Here is a 7,101-nt window from a genome sequence, read left to right as displayed (position 1 = left end):
TTGTTTCTTACTTAAGTTCTCACTGAAATTGAGTTTACTAGTTTTAGAGTTTTTTTTTCCTTTGAGTCCAGTCCTAAAAAGACTATGTTTTCATACTTCAGAAGAAGCTGAAAGGGTGAGATTAGATCATCATTAAGGCTGCTTCTAACATTAAAATATCCATATGACCTCCTTTCTAATGTCCAATTGATTGATATATAATTCATTCACTAACTCATTTATTGAATAAATTTTTTACAGAACACTATCTATAAGCAAGACTGAAATAAAAAATATACACATAGGCTCATTAAATCTAGGAGGTCAATACATAAAAGGGGAGCTAGATCTTTACACATGTGACATAAGACAGACACAAAAACTGGGAAATAAAGCTTGTCAATGTAAGAGAGGTAGTGAATTGTGAGTACCCCACCCCACCCCCCAAAACACCCCGAAACCCAGCATAACTAATGAGGAATCTTGGGAACCTAATGTTTTTTTGTCCTGACCACCTCCCCACATAATCTAATAAAGGATCGTAAGGTTAATCTGACAAAGTGGCAGAGGATTTAAGGGCTGGTGGAAAGAGAAGTTGTGGGTAAATTACCTATATAGACCAATTTAGGTCATTAGCTGTTGGTGATGCCTCAATTTCCCTGAAATGATTATATACCTAGGAAGGCTGAAAATAATTTGAAGATAATTCAACAAAGAAAGCACAAGGTTTCTTGGCCATACTTGCTTGAAAGGGACCTGATATCTTGATTTCTTGCTAGTCCCTGCCTTCCAAGCCTTGCCTTGTAGATGGGATTTGAAAAGGGAAAATGAGTGTGAATATGAAGTCTATCTGGCAGGAACTACAAGGACAAAAGAAAAATAAAATGAAAATGGGAAGTCTGAAAATCTATGTGCATAAAAATCAACCCAAATGATTTAAATGCATACAACTATAAAGCTTTATCATTTAAGTACCCAAATGTTAAACCAATCCCTGCCATCTCCTTTTCCCACGAATACAAGATTCTATACAATTCCTATTATAGGGGTCATTAGTAATGAACATTTAGTTAAAAATAAACATATACTCATTTCCACCTTTAAGAAAGATTTTGGATTGAAAGTCATCAGAGTACCAATTTAAAACTAATTTTCTTAAACATATTTTGATAAGACCACAGGAACACTTGTCACATTGTTCAAATGCCCAATGGCAAGACTGCTGATGAGACCAAACAGGTCACATGAAATCAACAGAGTATCTTAGAAATAAAGCCAATATGACTAAATCCAAGACAGATCACGTGAAGTACCTCATGTACAATACGAACCTAGTTTAATATATAAAGGAATCACAGGTGACTGCACTCTGGGAGAACATTCAGTTCCTCTGGGCCCATTCATAGTCTTCTCTGAGACCCTACCACCACTTCCACCTGGGCGAGTCTAATGGCGCAGCCATGAAGCTTGTCGCCATCCTGCCTCACTGATGCCACAGTGCCAGTCTGTACCCCAGCACCAGCTGGCACATGACAGATGGGTTCATGCTCATGAGGGTCATATTTGTCACCAGTGGGTGTCAGCTTCTCCAGGCCATGTTTGGCAAACACACTTTTCAGCTTTGTTTCTAAAAATGACAAGCCTCGGAAGATCTTCTCCAGAGTGAGCTTCTGGTCCCCAGGCTCTGTTTCTTCAGAAATACACTCTGTAGTCTTCTCCAAAATGTCTGCCACCTCCACCAAATCCTTACAGAAACTCTGAATTCCAAATATCTTGGCATCTTCTACATATCTCTGGGTTTGCCTTCTTATATTTTCACCATCAGTTACAGCTCTCTGGTATCTCACTGTGAAACCCTGTACTTCCTTCTCCAGTCTAACAGCTTTTAGCTTTCAGGCTCGTTCTGCAAGAGAGGGCCCAAGTTCATCAGGAGGGTCCTCAGAATTGCAGTCTTCACCCGCGGTCCTCTGGGTGACAGTGCTGAAAGGATGCAGCCATCCCCTGCCATCTGACGTGGCACTCGAGGCCAGGAGAGGCTGCATCCACCGCTGGGCAGCCCACAGGGACCTGGTGGCCGTGTTCCCCAACTCGGCTGACCTGTCAGTTGATTATTCAAAGCCAACTTGTCAGAAAAATCTGTACTTGTATCAAGATTACATCCTTGAACCCGAAGAAATACAAACAATAAGTATATTGCTAATAAGGCCACCTGAAGTAGTAGTGGTCAAACTGAATCCTTAACTGATAATGCACTGGCGCTGGAGAATCTAGAGAGCAAAGGAATCCTGGTAAATGACTACGTAAACTAAAAGACTTCTCTTCAGCCCGCGTGTTGTTTGTTTCTGTTTGGATGATTTATTTAAGAGTGACATGGTTTCCCTCTGGTCATCGTCTTTATTTTCTTCGGCTCTTTAATCATTACGTGTGCCGTGCACCGCCTAGGACCCTGACGTCATTAAGTGCCTTATAAGCAACTAGTTCTGAATGAGCTGCTTGCCAGTGCAAACATGTCTGACAGGTTTAGTGACCACCCAACTCGCATATAAGGGGCTGAACCAGCCAGGCACAGGCTCTTCTCCACTGGTACACACACAACCAAGTCCAGGGTTATTTCGGAATTGAAATCCTGACTTGGGCGGCAAGGCTATCTTCCAAACTGCCCTGACAAATGCCGTCCGTCAATTCTATGCCTTCTTCCTTTCTTGCAGAGATGTTTATTGGGGTCTACAGCTGGGATCATAGAAATGAGTAAGACTCATTCTCTTTCTTGAGGAACTTCTAGTCTGCAGGGAGACAGGTCTATTGCTATATTTACGACATACCCTAAAAGTACTTAGATGTGGACCACAGGCTTCAGGATCACAAAAGAGGGGAGCTCTTTAGGATAGAGACTATTTTCTCTGTTACAAATGTTTTCTTAATGAGTACCCTAGTGTTTACCTCCCTTTCTTGGACATAGTCCTAACTCAGGATACTTCTAAATAAAACTAAAAATTATTTTCTACTGATAAGGACCTACTGTGTAGCACAGGGAACTCTACTCAATACTCTGTAATGGCTTATATGGGAAAAGAATCTTAAAAAAGAGTGGATATATGTATATGTACAACTGATCCACTTTGCTGTACACCTGAAACTAACACAACATTGTAAATCAACTATACTCCAAAAAAATTTTTTTCAATTAATGTATAGCTCTATGTGCTATATAACTTTAATATGACTAAAATTTTCCCTACTTTCCATTTGGAAATTGTTGTAATGTAGAAAAAATTTGAAAGAGTTCTATAATGAACCCTGTAAATGCTTCATCGAGATTCACCCATTGTGAACATTTCCCCCATGTTTGTTTTATTTCTCTCAGTCTCTCAAAATATATATTTGCTAAACTGCTTGAAAATAAGTTGCAGTTATCATGGTACTTCTTCCCTAAAGAATTCAACCAATGTTGCCTGAGCATTAGGACATTTTCCTACAAAAACCCTATATGATTATCACACCTAAGAAATTTAACAATGCCGTAATATAATTTAATGTACAATACACATTCAATTTTACCCAGTTGCCTCAAATATATATTTTATAGCTTTAAATATATGTATATATTTTTTATAGCTTTTAAAAAATATCTAAGATATAATCAAGGCTTATGCACTGCCGTTGGTTTTTATCTTCTCAGTCTCTAATCTAGAGCCATCCTCCCGCCTTTTGTTGTTTTTCACGCTATTGAATTTTTGACAAGTTCAGGTCACTTGTAGAATATCCCACAGCTTCGATTTATCTGAGGTTCTTCATTATTTGATTCTAGTTTAAAAATGTTGGCAAGAACGCTACAGGTCGTTTGCGTAGTTCTTATTTCATTATATTAGCAGGTATGCAGTGGGAATACGATTTAAATTTTAAACTCATACATTTAAAACAAACCAAAAACAGGAAAACAGTTGATTTCTTTTCTGATTGATGAGAAGATCCTGTGATTTAAGGCCTTACAATTAAAAGTGTGGTCAGCAGGCTTTCTTAGAAATTAGAAGCCCCAGGCCCCTCCCCAGATCTATTGAATCAAAATTTGCATTTTAACAAGATCCCCAGGTGATTCATATGCACGTTAAAGTTTGAGAAGGACCAATTTAAGATATTAACTAGAGGGCGGGCATCTGGCATACTGGCTTTATCCAAAGCAAAGGTTTATTTGTTGCAGACACTCTTAGGACATAATATCCATTTCTTCTTTTTCCTGACTAACAGGAAAAAATTGTACCTAGCTAAAAAGCTACATTTTTAATCTGTCTTGACGTTAGAAGTTTCCATGTGACACAGTTCTGGCCAATGAGAGGGAAATGAAATTCCCCGGGGGGAAGGTTTTAGAAAACAGCTTGGATTCACCTGACACGCACATTTCGTCCTTCCCCTTCTTTCTTCCCGGTTCGGGGATAGGAAAGTAGAGGTGGAGATGCTATTGGTGACCCTGAAACTTCAAACCGCAGGCTAAGGATGACTCCGTGGCAAGAGCCTTGAGGAGCCCTGGTCTGCCTACCTCCGTACCTCTTTCATGCAGGTAAAATGAAGCCTCTGGTTTAAGTCACTGTTTAATTGAATTTCCTGTTATTCATAGTCAAACTGAATCCCTAACTGATAATGCTGTTTGAAGAATTTCCTTTTTTTATAAATTTATTTATTTGTGGCTGCGTTGGGTCTTTGCTGCTGCGCGTGGGCTCTGCCTAACTGCGGCAGCGGGGGCCACTCTTCATAGCGGTTCGTGGGCTTCTCATTGCGGTGGCTTCTCTCGTTGCGGAGCACGGACTCTGGGCCCGCGGGCCCTAGAGCGCAGGCTCAGTAGTTGTGGCGCACGGGCTTAGTTGTTCTGTGGCATGTGGGACCTTCCCGGACTAGGGCTCAAACCGGTGCCCCCTGCGTTGGCAGGCGGATTCTTAACCGCTGCGCCACCAGGGATGCCCTGAAGAATTTCTTGATGGGAGATTTTGAGGAACCGCTGGTGGGTAGAGTCGCAGAGAGGTGGATTCTTTCTCGTTTTTTTGCTTTGTTTATGATTTTGTCCATTAAGAGAGACTGAAATGTTCAATGTATTCCCTTCCCGTTTGTGAAGGAACAGCTAGGCCTCCTCTAGAGGACTGTCATTAGGGAGGCAGATTTCTGCTGCAAGAGCATTTTCATTGAAATTTTGGTTCCACAGATAGGCAGTAATACACACATTTTACTGCATGTGAAGACTGTCTGCTACTAACAGAAAAGGTATGAACCAAGGACTTGCCTTGCCCTGTGTTACAAAAGTTTTTCCTCCTCATGTGACGGTAATTCTAGTCCCCTTTGGTGACTCACTCACTATCTCTGTTAATTTCCTTCGACTTTACCGTGGAAAAGGAAATGTATGCGTGTGTATGTGTGTGCATGTGTTCATTATGGCGTATGCCTCTCCAAATTGTTATGCATCTCGTTCCAAAAATAATTTGAAATAGTTTACATCTCAGCTTTCATTACCATTTAGGACTGACCTTTGCCCAGAAGAATATTTAATCTCTAGTACTTGGCTTCTTCTACGCCAGGTATAATTCATTCCTGCTTGGATGTAACGACTTCTCACTCCATCTTTGAAACCCCTCCCCCACCCCATAATTGCACTCAGTAGAAGAGTTAAATATTTGTTGAATGAATCTATTTGTTCAACATTTATTAAGCACTCTATTTGCAAGGACTGCATCTGGCCACAGAGGTTGGCAAACTTTTCTATAAAGGGCCAGATAGTAAATATTTTGGCTTCATGAGTCAAGAGACAAAAGTGAGCCTATTACCAAGGTCATATTACCTTTATTTGACCATTTAAATTGTAACCATTTAAAAATGTAAAAACTACCTTTACGCCGTATACAAAACGTAACTCAAAATCAAAGACTTAAATGTAAGAGCTAAAACTATAATATTTTTATGTGACTGATGCCCTACGTACTGTACTAACAAGCCAGCTTAAAAAGAAAACATAGGTGTACCACTTTATGACTGTGGATTAAGCAATGGTCTTTTAGATATAATACCAAAAAGCAAAAACAACAGAAGAAAAAAATGGATGACTTAGATTTCACCAAAATTAAAAATTTTTATGCATCAAAGGAAATTATTAAGAAAGTAAAAAGGCGGTCTATGGAGTGGAAGAAAGTGTTTGCAAATCATATGTCTGATAAGTGTTTAATACCCAGAATATATAAAGAACTCCTGCAAGTCAACAGAAAAAGGCAAATAACCCAATTAGGATTTTTAAATGGGAAAAGGACTTGAGTAGACATTTCTCCAAAGAAGATATACAAAAGTTTGAAAAGATGCTCAACATCATTAGTCATTAGGAAAATGCAAATCAAAACCATAATGAGCTACCACTTCACATCTACTAAGCTAGGTATAATTTTTTAAGGGAATATAAGTGTTGGCAAGGACGTGGAGAAATTGGAACCCTCGTGCCTTGCTGGTAGACTGTAAAATGGAGCAACCTCTGTGGAAGCCAGATTAGCGATTCCTCAAAAAGTGAAACAAAGAATTGCCTTACGATCCAGCAATTTCAGTCCTATGACCCAAGATTCCTAACTGACATGTAAACACTTTCCAAAGCCGTTTCAGGTTCATTCATCTCCTTTGATTCTTCTAACACCCGAGGTTTGGTGGCAGAGTGAGGGCTGGAACCAATCTCCCGCATCCCTACTAGGCACTCTTGTCGTGTTGTCCAGCGTCATGAAGGGGGCTGCTCAGTACACAGTAGGCTTTGCTATGGGAACAATTGTGTCGGGCCTTGGCTAAAGTCAAGGACACTCTCAGTGCTGGAAGGAGTTTCTTCATGATACAGCCAAATGCCGAGGACCGGATCCAGAGAAAATAAATGAACAGGAAAGGCTGTTATGCATTAATGTGATCAAACTACATGATTTATTTGCTTAATGTTTGCTGAAAAAGAATATGGCATTTAACCATTCCCTTCTACTCAGAACTTACGTGGATCCTTTTAAAGTCAACCAATGAGATAATTTAACAAAGAAGTCTTTTTATTTCTACTTGCTACTATTCATGTAAAAATGAATCAAGAAGAAGCTGTAACACCAGTAACCAAAGACCACATACTGT

The 7,101-nt window shown here is 39.8% G+C and overlaps 1 pseudogene; it reads right to left on the bottom strand.

Moving 5' to 3' along the window:
* Positions 1-1,379: 1,379 nt before the first annotated feature.
* LOC137228345 (grpE protein homolog 2, mitochondrial pseudogene) lies at positions 1,380-6,679 on the bottom strand (annotated as a pseudogene).
* Between the last annotated feature and the right edge of the window lie 422 nt (positions 6,680-7,101).

Source organism: Pseudorca crassidens, chromosome 7 (assembly GCF_039906515.1).
Source record: "Pseudorca crassidens isolate mPseCra1 chromosome 7, mPseCra1.hap1, whole genome shotgun sequence".
Taxonomy (NCBI): domain Eukaryota; kingdom Metazoa; phylum Chordata; class Mammalia; order Artiodactyla; family Delphinidae; genus Pseudorca; species Pseudorca crassidens.
This window is presented reverse-complemented; position numbering and strand designations above follow the sequence as displayed.